This window comes from Anabrus simplex, chromosome 1, assembly GCF_040414725.1.
Source record: "Anabrus simplex isolate iqAnaSimp1 chromosome 1, ASM4041472v1, whole genome shotgun sequence".
Taxonomy (NCBI): domain Eukaryota; kingdom Metazoa; phylum Arthropoda; class Insecta; order Orthoptera; family Tettigoniidae; genus Anabrus; species Anabrus simplex.
Genome location: NC_090265.1, coordinates 1,332,584,476 through 1,332,608,985, shown reverse-complemented (window position 1 = coordinate 1,332,608,985; position 24,510 = coordinate 1,332,584,476). Strand labels below are relative to the sequence as shown.

General features: G+C 37.9%; 1 protein-coding gene across 2 annotated transcripts in view; it reads left to right on the top strand.

Moving 5' to 3' along the window:
* Nucleotides 1–24,510, top strand: part of LOC136858315 (probable Rho GTPase-activating protein CG5521) — a 709,838-nt gene that overhangs the window by 198,393 nt on the left and 486,935 nt on the right. The gene's annotated exons all lie outside the window — the stretch shown is intronic.

Below are 24,510 nucleotides of genomic sequence, written 5' to 3'. Positions count from 1 at the left end.
TCACCTTAACTGTCTAAATTTTACACTTCTGAAGAATTCCGTCAGTCTTATGCCATTACTGTTTGTTCTTTGTGCTGGCAGCTTCCCTATTACATCTCTATATATCTTTTCCCTTCCTAACTGGGCATTAAAGTTTCCAATTCAAATTTTGGTGTGATTTTTGTTTTTGTCGTCTGATCTAGAAGCTCCCACAATCCATCAGTCTCTTCCCTGTGCTCTTTCTTATTTTATCATTACTTGGGGCATGGGCATTTATTATTGTGTACATTACAACAGGTCAGTGAATTTGTCTATCTTGGGCAACTTGTAAACATGAAAGGGGACTTAAGACCGGAAATCTTCTGATGTATCAAACTAGGATGGCAAGCCTACGGAAGAAATTCTTCAATCTTCAAATCCAACATGCCACCCCACCTAAAGAAGATAGTCCTTGACCAGAGTGTTCTCCCCATACTGACTTACGGTTGTGAAACCTGGACATTGAGCGAGTTTGTTAAGCAAAAACTCAGAACAACCCAAAGAGCTATGGAATGGTTCATGCTAGGCTTGACGAAGAAAGACAGGAAGAGAGCAGATTACATCAGGTCAGTCACAAAGGTCAGTGACATTTTAGAAAGGGTGTTTACCCTAAAATTGCTCTGGGCAACAGGTGGACAAAGCTTGTGCTAGAGTGGTGTCCAAAAGATCATCTCAGACCAAGGGGAAGACCACCGGACAGATGGGATAAAGACATCCGGAAGATTACTGGGATCAGTTGGCAGAACATTGCTCAAGACCGTCCCAGATGGAGAGACCTCATGAAAACCTACCTTGCTTCGGACTTAAAGAGGCCACATCATAAAAACGATTGAATATGGCTGATAGTGATAGTGATATTGTATTTGCAACTTTTATAATTAGTGATGAAGGCCTGGGAGATTGTGCTTGGAATTCTATTATGCACTCAATTATTTCGAGATTGACCATGAATCCCAATCCAAATGGTGAACATTGCTTCATTATCCTTTTTCCTGGTATTCCCTTGTAAAACAAGTCATTTATATTCTTTGAAGATTTGGTGGTTTAACTTTTTTCTCAAGTTATTGGTCAATATGGACCATGAGCATAATTACTTGTTGACGAAATTGAATTTGATGGGGAGCTATCAATATTAATGGGGCTTATGGAAGAAAGAAAGTAGAATTGGCTGAGTCAGCAAAGAGGATGGCATCTGGATGTGCTAAGAGTAAGTGGTATTTGGGTAAGGGGAGATAATGAAGAAGTTGAAAAAGCTACTAAGCAACTTAACCCTCTTCATGGCACAACTATTTACAGTGGGTATGCTAAGCATGACACCCGCTTCAAGACCAAATTGCAAATCTGAACAAGATGAACCATAAGTCTCCTAATTCTAAATCCAGATACAGTAAAACAGCAGGGATAGGATAGTGCTAATGGGAAATTTCAATGCGAGAGTTGGAAATAGAACTGAAGGATATGGTAGGGTGATTGTAAATGTGGGGAATATATGGAAGCTAATGGGAATGGGAAGAGCGTCGGCTGGATTTCTGTGCTAGTATGGGTTTAGCAATTACGAATACATTCTTCAAGCATAAGGCTATTCACCGCTACACATGGGAGGCTAGGGGTACCAGATCCACAATAACTATATCTTAACCGACTTCAAATTCGGCAAATTGTTAGGAATGTATGGGATTTTTTAAAAAATTTTCGATGATACAGACTACTGCATGATCTGTAGTGAACTAAGTATCTCTAGGCCTAGCATGGATGAAGTGAAATCTGTCTGCAAATGATTAAGGGTAGAAAATCTACAGAATGAGGCAATTAGACTGAAGTATATGGATATGATTAGTGAGAAGTTTCAAACAGTGGACAGTAAGCAGGTTCAGGATATTTAAAGAGAATGGGTTGCATACAGGGATGCTGTCGTAGCAACAGTAAGAGAATGCCTAGGAACATCAGTGCATAAAGATGGGAAAAAGCTAACATCTTGGTGGAATGCTGAAGTGATAGTAGCTTGTAAACGTAAAAAGAAGGCTTATCAGAAATGGCTCCAAACAAGGGGTGATGCAGACAGGGAACTGTACGTAGATGAAGGAATCAGAGCGAAACAAATATTTGTTGAATCCGGAAAGAAGTTGTGGGAAGATTTTGGTAATAACCTGGAAAGGCTAGGTCAAGCAGCAGGGAAACCTTTCTGGACAGTAATAAAGAATCTTGGGAAGGAAGGGAAAAAGGAAATGAACAGTGTTTTTGGTAATTCAGGTGAACTCATAATAGATCCCAGGGAATCACTGGACAGATGGAGAGAATATTTTGAACATCTTCTCAACGTAAAAGGAAATCTTTCTGGTGGTGTCGCGAACAACCAAGCTCATGGGAAAGAGGAAAATTATGTTGGTGAAATTATGCTTGAGGAAGTGGAAAGGATGATAAATAAACTTCATTGTCATAAAGCAGCAAGAATAGATGAAATTAGACCTGGAATGGTGAAGTATAGTGGGAAGGCAGGGATGAAATGGCTTCATAGAGTAATAAGTTTAGCATGGAGTGTTGGTAAGGTACCTTCAGATTGGAGAAAAGCAGTAATTGCACCTATCTATTAACAAGGGAACAGGATGGATCGCAACAACTATCAACTATCATTGATTAGTGTACTAGGCAAAGTATTCACTGGCATCTTGGAAGGGAGGGTGCGATCAGTGGTTGAGAGGAATTTGGATAAAAACCAGTGTGGTTTCAGACCACATAGGGGCTGTCAGGATCAGATTTTCATTATGGGCCAGGTAATTGAAAAATGTTACGTGAGGAATAGGCAGTTGTGTTTGTTTTGTAGATGGAGAGAAAGCATATGACAGGGTACCAAGGGAAAAGATGTTAACCATACTGGGGGACTATGGAATTAAGGGTAGGTTATTAAAATCAATCAAAGGCATTTATGTTGACAGTTGGGCTGCAGTGAGAATTGATGCTAGAATGAGTTCTTGGTTCAGGGTATATTCACAGGGCTTAGACAAGGCTGTAATCTCTCACCTTTGCTGTTCATATATATACAGTGGCGGTCAAAATAATAGAGCCACCTCTATTGACGAGATTAAGAACTAGGATATCTATTAGTTCGCAAAATCTCCACGAGTGCCGTGTTGTCAGTCCCTTTTAGACAACATCAGGGAAGACGTCGCTGCTGTCTGTAGTCGTGCGAAAGGAAGCGTTTGGGCTAGACGTTCGAAAAGAGGCATAAAGGTAAGAATCTTATGGGTCAAAATAATAGAGCCGTTTTACAGAAGTCCCGTTCAAATTGATTTTTTGCAGTTGTTTTAGGGGCTAGCGATATTATTTGTCAACAAACCTCCACTCAATATTATTTTTATGTAAACTGACGTTTGGTTTTGTTTACATTCTTCTAGATGGGCAGAGCAGAGCATACAAGTGATGATGGTCGTATAGTAATGTTCCGGATGTTCAAAAGTGGGATATTCATGAATCAAATAGCCAAAGATTTACACGTTTCGCGAAAACGAGTAGAGAACGCCATTAGACTGGCAAAACAAACTAAGCCACAGGTGGGGAACAGGGGGAACCTCGTGTAACTACTCCTCGCGTAGACAGACTCATCACTAGGGAAGTAAAGAAACCCATTTTTGTCACCACCACGACTAAAAGCCATTTTGTTTAGCGACAAAAATGATGTTCAACCATCAACTTCAACGATTCAAAGACGACTGAGATCCTCAAAATTGAATGGGCGCATTGCGATACAGGAGCCACATGTTTCAAAAGCTAATGTTCGGAAAAGGTTGGCCTTCGCCCGGAGAAATGAACACAAATGCAATATTTGGTGGAGGAACATCCTTTGGTCCGATGAATCCAAGTATAATAGGTTTGCCTCAGACGGAAAAGTCTATGTGCGCCGCCCACCAAACCAGGAATTTAATCCCAAGTACACTTTAAAAACTGTGAAATACGGTGGTGGAAGTGTTAAGGTATGGGGATGTTTTTCATGGTATGGCCTTGGTCCAATACACCGTATCAACGGCATAATGAACGCATAAATGTACAACGACATCTTAGCAAATGTGATGCTGCCTTATGCTGAAGAGGAAATGCCGCTGAAATGGAAATTTCAGCACGATAACGATCCAAAGCATACTGCAAGGATCATAAGGCAGTTTTTTCAATATCACCATATCGAAGTATTAGAGTGGCCACCTCAATCCCCTGACGCATCATCCATCGAGAACTTATGGGAGATCGTAGACAAGAGAATTGACCGCTCAAAAGCTACGTCTTTAGATAAACTTTGGGAAGAAATCCAGAGAGCCTTGTATGCGATCAGCAGCGACGAATGCAGGCGTTTAGTCAACTCTATGGGTAAGAGGTGCAGGGAAATACTAAAAAATAAGGGTTACACCACGAAGTACTAATGCACTCCTATGCAAAAACGACTGTTCCTGTAAATTTCACAAGACTTAGATCAAGTACAAAATATTTGTGTCAATTGGCTCTATTTTTTTGACCCTGTGGTCTGGTATTATTTTGAATATTATTGATTAGTTTCAGCTGTGTTATCTATATAACTGACTGTGGTACAATGTGACTCTGTTGTAATGGTTCCTGTACAACGTAAAATTTTGTTTCCATCATAGTACAAACATGTCTAGTAATAAATTTGCACTTTATTCTAAGCCTTTGCCAGGTGGCTCTATTATTTTGACCACCACTGTATATATATTTTTTTGCAAGTTGCTTTACATCGCGCCGACACAATTAGGTCTTATGGCGACGATGGGACAGCAAAGGGCTAGGAGTGGGAAGCGTCCATGGACTTAATTAAGGTACAGCCCCAGCATTTGCTTGGTGTGAAAATGGGAAACCACAGAAAACCATCTTCAGGGCTGCTGACAGTGGGGTTCGACCGCATTTAAGTGACTGCAGCTATCGAGCTCGGTTGTTCATAGTTTACATGGTACATCTGCTGAAAGGTAGAAAGTGGCATGGAGGGATTCACTTAGGTGGAAATGTAGTAAGCAGTCTGGCCTATGCTGACAACTTCGTCTTAATTTCACATTGTGCCGAAAGCCTGCAATCTAATATTTTGGAACTTGAAGTGAGGTGCAATGAGTATGGTGTGAAAAATAGCCTTTCGAAGACTAAATTGAAGTCAGTAGGTAAGAAATTCGACAGAATTGAATGTCAGATTGGTGATACAAAGCTGGAACAGGTAGATAATTTTAAGTATTTAGGATGTGTGTTCTCCCAGGATGGTAATATAGTAAGTGTTGTTGAATCAAGGTATATTGAAGCTAATGGAGTGAGCTTGCAGTTGCGATCAACAGTGTTCTGTACAAAGGAAGTTAGCTCTCGGACGAGACTATCTTTACATTGGTCTGTTTTCAACAAAGTTTGCTTTACAGGAGTGAAAGCGGGGTGGACTCAGGATATATTATTCATAAGTTAGAAGTAACAGACATGAAAGTAGCGAGAATGATTGCTGTTACAAACAGGTGGGAACAATGACAGGCGGACTCGGAATGAGGAGGTAAAAGGCTAAGTTAGGAATGAACTCAATGGATGAAGCTGTACGCATAAACCGGCTTTGGTGGTGGGGTCGTGAGGCCAATGGAGGAGGACAGGTTACGTAGGAAAATAATGGCCTCTGTTACGGAGGGTAAGAGAAGTAGAGGGAGACCAAGTCGATGATTATTAGACTCAGTTTCAAACGATTTAAAGGATGTATAGAAGTAATTGAGGTCACAGCACTAGTTGCAAATAGGGGATTGTGGCGACATTTAGTAAATTCACAGAGGCTTGCAGACTGAACACTGAAAGGCATAACTTTCTATAATGATAATGTATGTATGTATGTATGTACAGTATGTATGTATGTATTATTATTATTATTATTATTATTATTATTATTATTATTATTATTATTATTATTAGATGCGAAAAAGACCAGAAAACTGATCACGCAAAGCTCACTTAGAAGTTGTGAATTTCCTTCTTTGCCAGGCAGCCTTCAGTTTTTCTCTCATCGTGGTTCTTCGTTCTTCTGTCCACTTAGCTCCTGTCTTCTTCTTGTGGTTTCTCTCTGACTCTACTTCCCACTTGTTGATTTTCGTTCTGTAGCAGGTTCGGTTAGCGATGTCGGCCACTTTGATTCCTGATTTTTCCAGGTCTTGGCGGATTTCCGTTGTCCACCTATTTGTTTTGATGTTTTCTGTTGCCTCAAGTAAGATTCTTGTCAGTCTGTTTTCTGGAAGGCGTTTGATGTGTCCGTAAAATTTCAGGCGTCTTTTTCTGATGTCGGCCGCAAGGTTTGAGAGCTCCTCGGTTTTTGTACGAGATTGCAGTCTATATCCTTCGTCAGTCAGTTTTGGGCCGAGAATTGTTCTGATGATTTTACGTTCCTCTTTCAGGATGTCTTCGAGTACTGTTTTCCTGTGGAGATCCAGTGTTTCACTCGTGTATAGTATTTTAGGTTTGATCACATTGTTGTAATGTCGAATTTTGGTGAAGATTGAAAGGCATTTTTTGTTGTAAATGTTTTGCGTTCGGCCGAGGGCTCTCTTCATTTTCTGGATGCGGACCTCGAGGGCCTTCTGTTCTTTTCCTGTTGGTACTATAATTTCTCCGAGATATCGGAACTCAGTTACTTTTTCGATTGTGCCAAATTTCGTGTTCAAATTCTGGAGGCTGCAGTGGTTGCACATGACCTTGGTTTCTGAGAAGGAGATTTGTAGGCCGAATTTTTCTGAGCATTTCTTGAGAGTTTCAATTTGGCTGATTGCCTGTTGTTTGTTTGTTGCAAGGATCGCGAGATCATCTGCGAAAGCGAGACAGGAGATTTTTACATGTCTTCTTGTCATACTTAATGGTTGCCAATTTCCTTGAGCTTCTAGAGCTTGTTCCCATTCTCTCATGATTTTGTCCAGGGCTATGTTAAAGAGTAGTGGGGAAAGTCCATCTCCTTGTCGGACACCGGTTTTTATCTGAAATTTTTCAGATATATTTCCCATGAATTTTACTTGGGAGGTTGTGTTGGTGAGAGTTAGTCTGATGATTTTTTGAGTCTTGTTGTCCAGTCCGTACTCACTCAGTGTTTGGAAGAGAGATTGCCGGTCAATGGAGTCGTATGCTTTCTGGAATTCCACGAAGGTGCAGATTGTGGGTTGTTTTCTTGTGTGTCGTAGTTTCAAGATGGTTTTCAGGTTGAGTATCTGTTCTGCACAGGATCTGTGGGGCCTGATTGTTGTTGTTGTTGTTGTTGTTGTTATTATTATTATTATTATTATTATTATTATTATTATTATTATTATTATTATTATTATTATTATTATTATTATTATTATTATTATTATTATTATTATTATTTCGATTGAATACAGTGAAGTACCAATGTCTAATTTGTTTGTTACATCCTGAATTTTCCATGTCACTATATTTATATTACGACAGTTATTCAATTTACAGTTGAGCTATTACCATCAGAGGTAAAACATTCGCTATTATGTAATCAAACTTGAAGCTAACCTCAGAATGCATAGCTTCAAATGACCAATCTGTATCAGTAACTATATCGTGTTTTTTAACATAATAATTTCTTCAGTATCTCTATTTATGTACTATTCCTAAAAAATTTCACACACCAATTTCTTACCTAAATCATTGAGGTGGAGACCATGTGCAGTGTGGTATCTTTTCTGTATACATTCTAAACCCACTTACCTATCATTTTTAAAGTTTTTTTTTTTTTTTTTTTTGTCAAGTGGGTATACACATTTTTTCAAATCTTAAAATATCCTATTTTTAATTAAAAATGCATGTCAAAATAATGGGACAGTGAATTTTAAACATCTTGTTCAAAATTACATTGAAATTGAATCATTTATGAAAGCATCTATGAATTCATCATTAAAATTACTTGAACACCATAGAGTAGAAGATAATTAAAATATAGTCTGTAAATATTTAAACATCCTTTTGATGTAACAGCAGTACTAGAATGTTCATTCATGAGTACGCAAGTTTTGAAACTTGTGCGTTATCTTTAAGAAGAAAAATGTTCCATCATTCAAATGAGAGAATAAACCTAAACTTCTTGCCTATATCTGGACAAATACAGAACCAGAGATAAAATATTTGCCATTGAATGTGCAAGTAGTAATTATATATCAGATTGTGTGGGGAAACAAGAAAATTTATACTATATACACTGGTGCTATATTTAATATAACCTTAATTCAACCTTTTACTTACAACTCCTGAAGGCTGTGTATGTATACGTTGGTAAGTTGACACTGAAGTGACGTTGATCAAGATTGAATGCTGAGGCTAGTTGCTACTGACGGAAACCGGAGATGTTAGTGGTGAGAGGTAAAAGATAAGGAGAAATGGAAGTTAGTTTATTAGTTCAAGAAATGTATTTATCCTTCCAAAATATATTGGTTTTCCATAGAAATTTAATTTAGATTTAAATTCAGATTACTTTTCTGTTTCATTTGAATATAAATATCTTTGAGAATATTAAATAACAGACCTTTTGGGCTCTATGCTTAATGACCAAATCATTACCAAGGAAATGTATGAATAGTTAAAACTCTGACATATATTTACTCATTGCAAATTTTTAAAATGTTAATGCTTCTTGGCATTTACATATTCTTGATACCATATCTGAAAATATCTATCCATCTGACCTATATAAGTAGCATTGCATTTTTGGCATTATAATTTATGAACTCCTGAATTCAAGTTGAATAAAACCTGTTTACAGCGGAATCGAACAGGACACGCAAATTTTTCTATTAATGATAGGTTTTCAAGCATATGAGAATCATTTTGCGGTAGTTCAACTTGCCGTAGTTCATTTAAACTCTTATCAGTATCTTGATAAGTCTTTCACCTACACTCTTCTTCCAACCCAGTGCCATATTATTATTCTTCCTCTGCCTCTAGTTCTCCTTTCTGATTTTCCGTAAAATTCTTAAGTAAGCCATTTATATCCATTATGTCTGTTTTGGTTTGTACATCATCACTGTCTATGTTTACATAGTCCTCAGCTTCATTAATGTAGTTCTGTAACTCTTGCTGTTTATGCTCATTTTCCTCACTATCAATAACTTTTCCCTTAGGAAACCCTGGCTTTCTAAAACAGTCACTGTTTCTATACTTTACACCTTGGCTTATCCTAAATATCGCATCTAGCACTAAGATGGTTTTATCTAGTTCAGAGGCGGATGACTTAGAATTAATGTTGGTGAGCATAGATTGCATTAACACTTTACAATAATGCACTTTAACATTCTGAATAATGCCTTAGTAACACTTGTGGTGTTTGGAGGGAACCAAGAAAGTCGTATGTTCGAAAGTTTGATGTAGGGGTGGACATGTTGCATTGTAAAATTTTAAAAAATAAAAAAATAAAAACAAAAAACCATACTGGTTTTTGCCTTTTCATTCTTCCATTAAATACCGTTAACCATTCTTCCATGATCTATGGCGTCATCCATATCTTTTGTGTGTGTGTGTTTTTTTTAATCTCTAATCAGCGGGTAGGTTCCTTGGGTCAATGTTTTTGAAGCATTGTGGCTTAGCAGCTTTATCGTTCACTAAGCGTTCCTCCATTTCTCCTGACATAAAACCTCATAAAAGAACAGTCAGTCGTTCCTCGGACAGTTTTCCTCGCAAACACTTCTCACCTTTCAAATACAGCAATTTATTCAGAAATATGCTGAAAAATAGTCTGGTTGCAGTTTATGTTTTCAGGTTTGTATCCTTCAATTATGGAAGGTACAGGTACTGTAGTTTAGAAATCCATTCAGCGATGGTCTTACTGTTGACATCATTCAATTCACCACAAAGTTCATTAAAAACTATCTGATGTCTTTTTTCAGAAACTTTCCAACCATTCATTAGATGCTTTGAATTCAGTCTTGTCTAGTTTTTAAGCCACCTTTTTAGCATATTCTTCTAGCATAGGCTCTGATTGCGATGACTTTTGGCCTGACACTAGCAAACCACTACCACACTATTTCATTAATGTCTTGTTTTTCCACTTTTGCATGTTCTTTCTTTATTTTTCTATTAGCACAATTTTCCCACTGCTTTAAAATTTCCATTTTCTTTAAAATCTTGTACATTTAAGTTTTACGTACGTTGAACATTACATTCAGTTTATTTGTTCACTAGCATGAATCACTTTTACTCTCTTGTTAAAATCAAATACAACTCTTGCTTTCGAAGCCGTAATGACTACTGCTGAACTTTGTCAGTAATATAAATTTAGAAGTACTCAGTTAAAAGCTGATTGACAAAGGCCAAGACAAAGACATTTATTTCTTTATTGACAGCTCTTTAAAGTGAGAATTGGGAAAGGTTTCGACAACAGTAAACAGGGAATTAGCCATACACTTTAACACAGTTGGAGAACAAAAGAACAGAGATCTGTTTGCCAATTCTTTGTTAGCTACAGAATCAACTGTTACAGCAGACAAGCTAGTCTTTAACAGAGTGCCTGAAAATTTTCCAAACACTGCATTTAGGAACTTGGATTTCCGTAGTCTGCATAACACAGGTTCTGTTTAATGAAGGAAATTTATCATGTTTTTCACCCCTAAATTCAGGGGATCTTAAAATATTTCCATTTAAGACAAGTTTCCATCTAATCAAGGGTCCATTGAAGGTAGGTTTTACTTTGTTTATTTAATGTATTGGAGTTTGTGTTTGTAGTTTTACAACCTGTGTCTGAAAAGTTCGGTGAATGGTCTCATGAAATAAAGGCAAAACTCCTTTACTGGCCTTCAAAGTAATCTCCGTTAGCTACAACACACTTTTGACATCGGCTGTAAAGCTGCTGGCAGCAAATGCTTCTTTTCGAATCTCCCGGAGAACTCTTTCACGCATTGTTGGATACCTGCTACACTGTCGAGCCGGTGGCCTTTGAGGGCTAATTTTAAGACGGAGGAACAAAAAAAAAATCTGCCAGCGCCAAATCCGGAGAATACGGAGAGTGTGGAAGAACAGTCACCTGGCGTTCTGTGAGAAACTAGGTCACGCGGATCGCGGTGTGTGGATGGGCATTGTCGTGGAGGAGCTTCCACTCTCCACTCTGGTACAGTTCAGACTGAATCCGTCTGATGCGTTGCAGTAGCCGTTTCAGAACTCCCTCGTAGAATTCTGCGTTGACAGGTATACCCTGGGGTACAAATTCATGATGAATGACACCATTGCTGTCGAAAAAGGCGATAAGCATTGTCTTAATCTTGGATTTTGTGCACTGACTTTTCTTGGGAGGCGGAGAAGATGCTGAACACCACGCCATTGACTGTCCCTTGGTCTCCGGATCATACTGGTAGCACCATGACTCGTCTCCTGTAATGATGGTTTTCAGTACCTCCTGATTTTGGTCACAAGTGTCAATGAAATCTCCCGATTTTTCCATCCGACTTTGCTTCTGCTCGTCTGTCAGGTCGTGCAGTACAAACTGGGCACAAATCTTCCACTTTTTCAAATGTTCGTGAACAACGGTCCTTGCACTGTCCTTGCCTACACCCACTTCATCTGCTATCATTCGTAAGGACAGTCACTGATCATTCGCAAGCATCTGTCGCACTTGTTCGATGTTGTCTGGAGATGTGCTTGTGGTTGGTCAACCCGAATGCACCTCGTCCTCAACACCTTCCTTTCCATCTTGAAAGCGTTGACACCAGTCAAAAATGCACTTTTTACTCACTGCTTGAGTGTGGTAAACTTGCACTAACATTGGGTGTGTTTCTGTTGCCGTTTTGCCTAGGTGGAAGCAAAACTTCATGTTAACGCGTTGCTTCGTTTTGCACTCCATTGTGCAATGATACGAGTCCTCACATTGACTCCGTGCGATGTGTTGCAGCGTTCAACTCCGTTTAACTGTGTTGAGTTGACCAGTAGGGTGCACTTGGTGTCATGTCTCGCAATGCGTATGTGCGAGCGCATCGTCTGAACTAGCACGGTGTACAAACTAGGTGACCATTCACCGACATTTTCAGACACAGGTTGTATAAGCTATATAAAATGTTTGCCTTTTAAAAACATTAGTAATCAGGTTTATGAAATAACAGTATTAATGGGTACGGCCTCAACTACCATGTGCATGCATTTTAATTTGAGACTTGCTCGTCAATTTTGATGTTTCGTTTTCCTCTAGACCTCCTAGATGGCGGAGTAAACCGACTCTGTCTTGGGCATCTAAGGCTGAGTTTTAATGAATTTTGTTGTACAGTAAAACATCGATTATCCATTCTAATGCCCAGGAAGGGGTGAACGGTTAATAAAAAAAAAAATCCGGGTAATCCATACTACTAATTTTAATGGACTTTAAAGTACATAAAATACATGCCGTATAACCTTAAAATGCATTACCTTAAACTCTCTGTAAAACCAAAATGTAGTCAAAGCTACAACAATACATGCTAAATGTTCTCCTAAATTACCAGCAGACCATAAATAATTAATTTACCTGGTGTTATTTAAGCTCTTTTTAAAAAAAATTCTGTTACTTTTTTTTGCACTCTCTTATCTTCTCTATGTCCATTCTGAGCTTTCTAATTACAAGACTGTCTGAAAATTTCGTATCCTCTTGCTCCAAGAATTCCATTAACTTTTCAGCCAACTCCAGTGCGGTCTGAAGCGGTATGTAATTGTTTGTGACACACTCTTCTTCCCCATCCCCCTCACTTTTACTCGTCACTTTGCAGCTGACTGCTGAGTTTCCATTGGTAGGTGTGCTAGGTACCAACTGCTGAGCCCAACCTAGCACACGGGGGCAAAACGCTGGCAACCATGAATGAGTTAGCTAATAAATTTATAATGTTCAATAACGGACCATTTAAATTGGTATTATAAATTTACTCATTCGGGACAAATATTTCAGATATCCTATGGAAATCAACATCTATATCATCCTTTATTTACAATTTAGTCATCAGTTAGAATGTGATGCCCAGGCAATACATCGTCAGTATGAAGCCACTCCTCAATGTTACTTTCATCCACTTCTCCAAAATGAATGTTATTTTCATTAGTCTTCAGGATATCTTTGATCATCAATCCCTCATTTTCATCTTCATCAGTGAACCCATGAAAATAGTCGGCGAGCTATTAGTCATCAACATACAATTTTCTGCACGATCGAGTGATGTTCTCTTAGTGGTTACTAGATCCCGTGATTGTGTGGGTAAGATAAAGCGCTTCTGTAAGATTGAATTTTTTTCCAGAACTCAACCATCAACGTTTCTTCGGAAAGTAAGAGGCCTAGCAATTCCCGCTTATAATGCACCTTTTAAAGGTTGCGATGACACCTTGGTCTGGTCCATTGGCTGAATTAACGAAATTATATTAGGTGTAGGAAACAAAAATGTTTCCATCCTCTGATTTCAACTCTGTATCAACAGGGTGAGTGGGTGCATTATCAAGAAAAAAGGACGGCCTTTAATTGCAAGCCTTTGGACGGTAAGAAATCTCAAACCTGCAGAACGAACTTATTATGGAACCAAGTCCTGAAAATATTGCGTGTAATCCACGCAGATTTGTTATGATAGTAATCTATTGGGAAAATTTTTCGTCACTGTTCCTTTGAAAGAACGCAGATTTTTTGCTTTGCCAACAACAGCTAATTTTAATTTATGGTTGCCACTAGTGTTCGCACAGCACAAGATAGTAATGCGCTCTTTACTAGTTTGTGAACAGGAGCTGATTTCTTTTCAGCAGCTGCTAGTGTTTAACTGGTTAAGCACTTCTAATAAAGTCCTGTTTCATCGACATTGTACACTTGACTTGGAACAAAATTGTGTCTCTCACTTGCGCGCTTAAACTCGTACCCAAAGTTTTCTGCTGCACTGCTGTCACCACTTAGTTTTTCTCCTTCGATGTTTAATTCTCGAATGCCATGTCTGTCCTTAAATCTCTGTAGGCAACCGCTGGACGCTGGTGAGGACCCTGAGAGCCCCCATCTTTTCGTGAAAAATTTGTGCCTGCCTTGTTATCATGGGTATACCTTCGCCTTTCTTTTGCTGAAACCACGTGAATAGCGCAGCATTCGGTCCTTTTAAAGATGATGCTTTCATTGTTTTTCGTTTAGCGCGTCCATGCAAACTGTCAGAACTTGCCACCAACTGCAGCACTTTGTCTTTATTCTTCATTGGGTTCCGCACTGTTGTCACACCCACACTGAACTCTGATGCTGAATTTGAGTCTAGATCACCTTTCTTTAAGCGTTTGATTATATTAACTTTATTTTGTATGGTTAAAACTACACATTTTCGTTTTACTGCAGATTTCGATCTCAACATTTCTCAGCTGTTAGACCGGAAAAAAATGTTCAACTTTATCAGTCACTCTCACATTTCCTTACTTTGCACTACAGTACAGAATGCAGCCTACCTGTCTACTAATAGCAGAGGTTGACTATGACGGACTGCTAGGCTGGTTTCCAATTCCTGTGCATTGTGAAATATTTACGATGCAGTAGCCTGTGGTGAAAATATTTAACCTTGACAGAGAACGATATGGAAGATCTACGTAAGGTACTCGGAGATGTTACACGCTACCAAATAAGATGTAGGTATCATTCTGAAGTAGAAATGACCCGTATACTGTACTCTACGCTCCGTGGGCTGGGAGAGGGCACATTACATTACCTTATTCGTCAACAATGGAATAGATAATAAATTTGTGACTGTTGAATTTGAATAGCATCCCTCTTCTTTCGTAACAGTTAAAAGTTAAATAATTTTACACAACATAAAGTTATGCAGTAAAAAAAATGTATAAAAATGTATAAAAGAACTCCTTTGAGACAAAATTTTGGCACCTCGGCGTCTCCAAAAACCATCAAAGTGATTATTGGGACGTAAAACCAATGACATTATTATTATTATTATTATTATTATTATTATTATTATTATTATTATTATTATTATTATTATTATTATTGACATCAAGAGTATGCTCATTCAGTTTTGCAGCGACTGTACATTGCTTTAAAAAAATCAAGATTTTTTTGTGATGGATAATCCACAGAACGGTTAATTGAGGGATGGATAATTGAGGTTTTACTATTAAATGTAAATAACACACATTGCTCGTACTCTTTTGTTCATTTACTAAATTGGTATGGGTTTGTTTTTTGATTTAGTAATTCTATTAACATTATTTTTGCTATACTCATATTTATTGCCTGTATTAGAAAGAGTATTTTCTCTTTTGTAATCTTTGGTGTAAAGGGGAATTTTTATAGCTCCATTAATCAAACTATAAAAATCAGCTTTCTTATCAGTGCCTGGGTGCGAGGAATCCTGTCTTATGCTACTTATGGTAAATGTAGGACCACGTAGTTTATCACATGCAATTCCAATGCCAGCCAGGTAGGTATATGTATATATAAATAATATATAAGTAAATAAATAATAAATAAAATTAAAATATCAATTTGTGCATGAATCCAAAAACTAAAATCATTAAGATCAGCAAAGACATTAAATTCTTAAAAACTTGTTTAAAAGAAAATTTGATTTGCAAGAATTTAACTTTTTAATAATAAAAAGCAAATAGTTGTTGATCTTCGTTGAGAAAAACACAATAAAAGACTGATAAAATATGGATGAGAAATGAAATAAAATTTCTATTCTTAAAAAAGAAGTTAATCTTAATAATAAACTAATGCACATCTGGAGGCTCCATCGTATTTAGCTCCCTTAGAATGATATTCTTTGCAAAATTATGTAAATAATAACAATTTTAGTATTTTATCTAAGAAACAAGACATTTTAGATAAAAAATTAAATAATCTTAATGTGAAGGCAAAGAGCAGTATGACATCTTCATCAATAGTTACTTGTAATCTTCATCAACACCAACTCTCATTACAGTTAATAGTGATATTTTAAACCTGCTATTGGGAACCTCTGTAATGTACCACTGATAAAAGTAGAAAGTTAAATTTTAAGTAAAGGGACAAAACATAACTGGCTAAATGTTCCTGGCAAATGTGATTTTATTACAACCATAGCAGAGAAAGAACAGGTAATAACTTCCTATTCACTTTCATCAATTTTAATCCCCTGGACTGGCCATTTTACACTAATTTAAACTTTAATTTAAAATTAAATACTGGTTTTGAACTTCGGTAATTTTTTATTTCACTATATTTGGGTTGATACTTTCTACGTTGTATCTGTGAAAATTGTAATAGAGTTGATAGATCCCTTACCATGGAAATACTGGATTGAAATTAGTAGGTTTGCATGTTTTTTTTTTTTTTTTTTTTAAGTTCACCATATACCCTTAATGAGTGTTTTTTTGTTTGTTTGTTGGCAGTATGCAACAGTATGTAGTATCGGCACCATTTCCTCAAAAGAAACAAAAAGATGAATTGGGTATTATTCAGAATATTCCTATGAAGTGTTTGCTTGAAATCAAGCTAACAACTAGTAAATAGCTGTCATCGGTAAGCTGGGGTTAATGTACATTTAAATTTAATTGTTTTTTCTGGACTGAGTGCCTCAGATGGTTGAGGCGCTGGCCTTCTAACCCCAACTTGTCAGGTTCGATCCTGGTTCAGTCCGGTGTTATTTGAAGGTGCTCAAATACATCAGCCTTGTGCTGGTAGATTTACTGGCATGTAAAAGAACTCTTGCAGGACAAAATTCTGGCACCTTGGCGTCTTTAAAAACTGTCGGAAGTAGTTAATGGAACGTAAAAACAATATTATTATTATTAACTGCTTTCATTGTTTTAAATAATTTGGAAAGCATAAACGCTTGTTCTGTGCTGACAAGGCATGCATGTTCATAGTTATTTATTACGAGCATGCAGTGCATGTGGTTCACAAGTTAAAATGAAATGAATAAAATCAGAAATTATGTTGAACCAGTGCACAATGAAAGCAAGCATGATGATTCTTTTGAAGTATTTCGTGAACCTGTGAACACTGAATCAAGTGAATGTGAAGAAAACATTGCAAATACCGATAGATTTACTGCAGTTCAAGAGGGAAACAGTTCTGACCATGATAGGCCCAAATGGTGGACATTAATTCAGAAAATTGACTTCTTCCAGAGAAACGAGTGGCTTTACACGATAAATAAAATGCTAGGTTGTAAGGTGTGCCAAGATTTTTCAAGGTTAGGTCCAGAGAAACAGATGGTAGTGAAAATTTCTTCAGAGCAGGGCAGTAGTAAATTCAGTACCTTCGGAAGAGAAGACGACAGTACATCTGGAGATATGACCAAAGCGTGACATTCTGTTTATGAAGAAGTTTGGGTTAGTAGCACCACCTTTGTTCTGGGGGGAAAAAACCCCACTGTCTTTAACTAATAAAATATGGCTGATATTGAGTTTATTTGGATTTTAGGCTGTTTGTACAAGAGACATCTAAATAATGGTAAGTACATAAAATCAGTATTACTGTCGTCAATATCTGATCGTGAATTGCCATATAACACTTCCAGTAAATCAGTCTATGGTCACACGGCCACTTTTTCATGCACACTGCTGTAGTGTCAACACAGCTCTGACATGATTTGGAAGGAGGAAGAAGAATATAGTGTGTAGAGCTGTAAGTTTACTCCCATATATAATTTTTTCAAGAACTGTATGAACCAAACCTTATACTACAGTGCTGATCAATGAACATAATATGTGTGTTTCGTGTGTTTCTTTGTAACAAAGTTAAAAACCAGAGAATGTGCACCGTGCAGGCTTGGTTCTCAACAATAAATGACACAGCCTGATATGGCCTTGACCTAAATGTGTTAAAGAAGAAAATTAAGGATACCAATTTAGTGATTACAAAAGGGATAAGAGTAACACTTCTGTCACAATGTCTAAATATGAATACATCAGTAAAACAAACATTCCTTCCAGGTAATAACTATTCCAAATCAAAATGGGATCCCAACATTAACACACAAAGGAAGATCAAACAGTTACTTAAAAACACCCAGTTTCTTTTAAAAGAAAAAAAATACCTGCAGGTGAAGCTATGCCAAAAATGCATAAGAAAGAGATACCCATCAGACCTATAATTAATTTCACGAATAGCCCTACTTGTGAAATATTTTTTAAAGAACACTATACTTTCGCAGCTAAAACATCCATTAAGAACTCCATATAATTCTGCAATAACATAAAAGATATTTAGTTAAATTCAAATAACAGATACTATTAAATTAATCAGCAATAATTTAAATGACATAGTAATCTGTTTTGGAAAATAAATCTTTTATTTTCAACAACACAAAATATCTGCAAAATGGATTACCCACAAAGTCACCTGCATCAGAAATCCTGGCAGACATTTACATGGACAATTTGGAAAACACAAAAGTAAATAATAAATTTAAAGGTATTGTTTGTTGGGCAGGGTATGTTCATACTTTTGTTATTTAGACCAGCAGTATATAGATGGAGATTCATTGTTTAATTTTCTTAATTCCATAGACCCTTCTATAAAATCCACAAAGGGGTCAGAAGCCAAAAATCCTGAAAATACCCAGGCCTCACAGTCACTAGTTATAAGGACATACCTGCCAACCCTTCCGATTTACCTGGAAACTTTCCGGTTTTTAACTCGTCTTCCGATTTTCCAATTTATTTTTACTTCCGATTTTTTACTAATATAACCTCTGGTACGGCCAATAGCCCTACTCTTCCCCTAGGATAAAGGATAAATTCTTATGTGCTTGTGTAATTTACGAAACTTCATTTTCAAGCGTATTTATTAAATACTTTATTTCGCGAGTGTTTCGTCCGTTGCCTTCGTGTATCGTATTTCCCGCTCACCACAGCAGCAGCATGTGTGCTTGATACAGCTGGGGATTCAGGGTGGCGATCGTCCTGCAAGTAAGAGGCTAGCGCGCACTAACGACTCAGTTAATTGGGATGAAAGAATGAGTTTATTGTGTTGTTCGCGCGCTGTTAACATCGTTTTTGTGTGTAGTTTCATCGGAGTTACAGGCCATGTGTTTTTTCTTGCATTTCTATGCTTTCCCCCTCTGTCAAAATCCTATGTTAATGATGCATGGGACATATTGTATTTTTTGTATGTGGTAGTTTTGTGTATTTAAGTGCATAATTTTAATGAGTTGAATTTTTTTAAGGGGGTTGTGTCGGTGACAGTTTCTGGCATTTTCTTTTCTCGTTATGTCAGAGATACCTATAAATTTCCGTTCATTTTACCGTCTGATAAAGGAAACTACCGTATTTTCTCGCGTAATTAATGGCCTTGCATAATTTACGCATCCCAATATTTTTGGGTCCAAAGTGGAGAAAAAGAAATGTTCACATATTTGACATACCCACAACTTCGAACATCCATCACTCAGCTCCGGATGCGTTTCGAAATAAAAATGTCAACCACTCAAGTAGCAGGTTTCCTATTGCGAAGCGGCCATTCCAACACAGGGCAACGTGCTGTTATTAGCTGCCAGGAAATCCCACTGCACTAGTTTTATGAGTGTTTCTGGTGCGGGACATTCTGTGATCTCAAAATTGTTTGTCAGTCCACAGTATTGGAGTAATATTGCATCATACAAATTCGCGGTGATCAGTTATGTCGAAACATACGGGAATAGAGCAGCGGGCAGCAAGTATTCACTGTCCAAATGAAACATGCGCTGCCGCTGTAACAGAAGTGCACATCAAGCAGCCAACAAGTCTCGCAAAGCATTTCTTGGACCAAAAAGCAGGAAGTTTCCGCAATTAGAGGATTATCTGCTTAAATATATTATTTTGTTACGCAATGTTGGATAAGCCGTTTCTCACGAAATGCTGTATTTTAAAGAAGCCGTTCAGCCGTGCTGTATGGGATCAGTGTCTCACATTTGAAGGTTGGCTGAGCATTGATTCATTTTATGAAGAGAAATGGACTTTCTCTTCGACGAAGAACAACATTATGCCAAAAAATGACGAATGATTTCAACCATTTTCATCGCTTTGTGATTGAGAAGCGTAAAGTGAAGGAATATTTGCTCTTTTATAAGAACTGCAGGAAAGACACCAATCAGTTTCCATATGCCCCACAAAGTCGAACAGTCAATAAGAAAGGAATATACAGTGTTATCGTACACGCTACCAGAAGCAGAAAATAACGATGTACCGGTACTGCAATGTTTGCTGTAGTAGCTGATGGCAGAAAGCTTGCACCTTACATTGTTCTAAAACGAAAAACAATGCCTAAAGCAAAATTTCCACGAATGATCCAAGTTCGTATTCGAGAAAAAGGGTGAATGGACACTTCACTCATACAAGATTGGATACGAACGATTTGGGGTAAAGTAGCAGAGTCCCTCCTTCGATGCCGGCTCTTCTCGTGTTGGACAGTTTTTTTTTTTTTTTTTTTTTTTTTTGCCGGTATGTCATTTAGGTCGTATTGTCAACTCGTAACAAGAAGAATATTTTCTAGTGTCGATACTTCAAACCCACGTGTCTAACTTACCTGATGTACCCTATTTGTCTTTTCAGAAAAATCTCACGCCGGAATTTTACGCCAAATGACAATAACCGCAAATGAGTTGAACCAATTCTGTTTATATTATAGTTGATGTATCTTTTAAATGTAAATGAATTGTAAACAATTTGTAAATATCTGAATTCCTTGAATAATTTACGCATCCAAAGTTTTTGCCTGTATTTTTCGTCAAAAAAGTGTGTTAATTACGCGAGAAAATAGGTATTTTGCATTTTGTTGTGTGTGCCGGTGTGACATAAATATTATTATTCGTATGCAAGTGTCATAAATGAGAGTGATTAGGTACATTTTCTTGTAACCATTTTTATGTTTTCTTAGTTTAAGATTTTAAATTTAATGATCAATTCACATTGTAACTGTAGATATGTATGCCTTTTATCCTGACCTTTTTTCACGTAGACTGTGGTGAGGTATATGTGATGAAATCCAAGAATTAAAAAATCTTTCTATTTTTTGTTTCTAAAAGTTGGCAGGTATGTAAGGATCAATTTTTTTCAATATTTGTAGAAAATCTACTTCTACCATAAACATCATAAATAAGATTCCTTGCTCCTGGGCACCCATAAGAAAGCTATAGTTTGATTGATAGAGCTATGGAAATTTGCCTTTTCACCAAGGATACAAAAGAGAAATTAATACAGTTTATAATGTAGCCAAAGAAAATGGTTATAGCAAAATTTATGCCAAGAGATTTATTAATCAATAAAAAGAAACCTGTACCAGTTTAGTAAATAACAGAAGGAAGAAAAAAAGGGAAGAACAATATGTGCTGTTCCCTTCCACTACAATTGTAGTGTACAGCCAGCATCTCTGCACCGAGTGTTGGGCGGCAAGAAATGGCTCGACTCCCTATGAGAACCAATGACTTAGGGTGGATGAATTCTCTTGGGTTGGGTGATGGTTCCATCAGTGTAAGAAATGACCCTGGAACCCATTACGCTGCTTCTGTCCACAAGTTAGGAGCGGCCTCATCACCTGCTAGCAGCAGCTCTAAAATGCCTTTGGGAGTGGCAAACCCATCGCAATAAAAGCCTAAAATGAAAGCAGACTTGCTGTGGTCTCAGAAAATGCAAAGGCAACACCTGCAGGCGATGCACAGTTTTTCAGGTACATGGGGGAGCTGTAAGGAGTGGGCGACGGGTACCATAATATATCCGAATCAGGACAGTCGACATTCTAACCCTGACAGACAAGACCAAAGAGCTGATAAGAGTTCATGAAAGAAAAGGACATAGCCATCCTTGTCTTAGTGAAACAAAATGGAGTGGAAGAAGGGAAAGAAACTGATAAAAAGGTACAGGCTGTTGTACAGTGGAGAACAGGATGCAGTAAACAGAGTAGGAATGATAAATAAAAAGGATGTCCTGGAATATGTGGAGGAGGTAAAGAAGATCGATGACAGAATAATCATAGCAAGGATACAGTTTGAGACAGGAACATGAGATCTGTTCCAGGTATATGCTCCACAAATGGGAAATGAAGAAGAGAATACAGAACAATTCCTTGAATAACTAGAGAAATACATTGAAGACTAGGAAGTAATTATAATGGGAGATCTGCACGCACAAGTGGGAAGAGAACAGATTCTGGGGCCATGTGGATATGACAACAAGAATCAAGAGTAGGATGTTTTAATAGGCTTCAAGATAGGAACCAACTAATAGGAAACTCATGGTTCAGAAAGAAAAATAACCAGAAGATTTCTAGGTATGGATGAGGAGACAGAAGAAAGAAAACGTTGATTCATTACGTATTAGTGGAAAAAGGCCATCGGTAAGATCTCACGGATATTACAACTAAGCTTGGGGAAGCCTTTGGTCTGATCATAGAGCAGTGGTAGCAATGTTGTAGTTTTGTGATCTTACTTACGAGGACGGTTTGAAAAGTTCTCGGAATCACTGCTAGATGTCAGTGCTAGAGCAACGAGGTTCCCGCGCAATAATCACACATCCTTTGTGAGTGAACACGTGGCGCATCAGTGCTCTAGCTGCAGGAGTGTGGTAGTGATGACTCTTGTTTTTGTTCCTGCGTAGTGATTTGTGACAATGGAAAAAAACTGAGATTCGAGCAGTGATGAAATACTTTGTAAAGAAAGGTATGAAAGCAAAGGAAATTCATGCCGACTTTCAGAACACACTGAGGGACTCTGCTCCTTCATTTTCAACTGTTGCCAAGTGGACCAGCGAGTTTAAATTTGGTCGGGAGAGCTTGGATGATGATCCGCGTAGTGGACAGCCAAAAAGTGTTAAGACCCCAGAATTTATCACAAAAGTGCATAAAATGGTCATGGAGGATCGTCGACTGAAAGTGCGGGAGATTGCTGAAGCTGTAGGGATGTCTTCTGTTAACCGAAGAATTGGGTATGAAAAAATTATCCGCAAGATGGGTGCCGCGGCTCTTGACATTGGACAATAAACACACCAGATTGGAAATGTCCGAACAAAGTCTGGCCTGTTTTCAGTTCAACCAACAAGATTTTTTGCGCCGATTTGTGACTACAGATGAAATTTGGTCCACTACTATACCCCAGAGACAAAACAGGAGTCAAAGCAGTGGAAACATGCTGATTCACCACCACCACCACCACCACCACCAAAAGAAGCAAAGGTCGGAAAGGTCATGGCCTCAGTTTTCTGGGTTGCAAAAGCCATTCTGCTGATAGATTATCTTGCTACTGGCCAAACAATTACGGGGCAATACTGTGCAAACCTCGTAGACCAACTACAGGAAAAGATACGCGAAACAAGGCCTGGTTTGGCAAGGAAAAAGGTCTTTCATCAGGACAACGCTCCACCGCACACAAGTGTTATTGCCATGGCAGAACTTCATGAACTGGGGTACGAATTGTTGTCACATCCACCTTATTCACCTGATTTGGCACCATCAGACTTTCATCTATTCCCGAAGCTGAAAATTTTCCTCGGTGGACTGAGATTTTCTACAAGGGAAGAACTGACAGCCAAATTGGAGAGGTATTTTGCAGGCCTGGAGGAATCTCATTTTCGAGATGGTGTCAAGGCATTGGAACATCGCTGGACCAAATGCATTAGTCTACAGGGAGACTATGTTGAAAAATAAAAGCAATTCCACCGAGGTAAGATACTTAATTCTAGTACATTCCGAGAACTTTTCAAAGCACCTACGTACTTACAAGAAAAAAGAGGAAGAAAGATTATGGTCTAGAGATTAAAGGAAAAGGAGGTTTGGGAAGAATTTAGGACAGAATTACAAAAACTGTTACCAAGGACAGATATTAGCCATGTTGAACAGGAATGGAATAATTTTAAGCATTTGTGTGGTATGCAGAGAAAATATGTCTGAAAATCAGGAAAGGTGGTGGAACGATAGAGTGAAAGATGAAGTAAAGGAAAAGAAGAAACTTGGAAGGAATGGACTCACAAGAGTAGAGCGAGGTACCTGGAAGCAAGAAAGTTTACAAAAAATATAGTAACCGAAGAAAAGTTCGGGAACATTCACCGAGGGTGTAAAGGAGGATTTGAACTGTGGGGGGAAAAAAAATTATTTGGAATTCTGCACTGATCATAATTTAGTCCTTGCCAATAGTTGGTTCAAACACCACAAACGACAGCTGTATACGTGGACGAGACCTGGAGACACTGGAAGGTATCAAATAGACTTCATTATGATTAGGCAGAGGTTCAGAAACCAGGTGTTGGATTGCAAAACTTTCCCAGGAGCAGACGTGGACTCTGACCACAACTTGTTGGTCATGAAATGCCATCTGAAGTTGAAGAAATTGAAGAAAGGAAAGAATGCAAAAAGATGGGATCTAGACAAGTTGAAAGAAAAGAGTGTGAGGGATTGTTTCAAGGAACATGTTGCACAAGGACTAAATGAAAAGGCTGAAGGAAACACTATAGAGGAAGAGTGGAGAGTCATGAAAAATGAAGTCAGTAGGGCTGCTGAAGAAATGTTAGGAAGGAAGAAAAGATCAACTAAGAATCAGTGGATGACTCAGGAGATACTAGACCTGATTGATG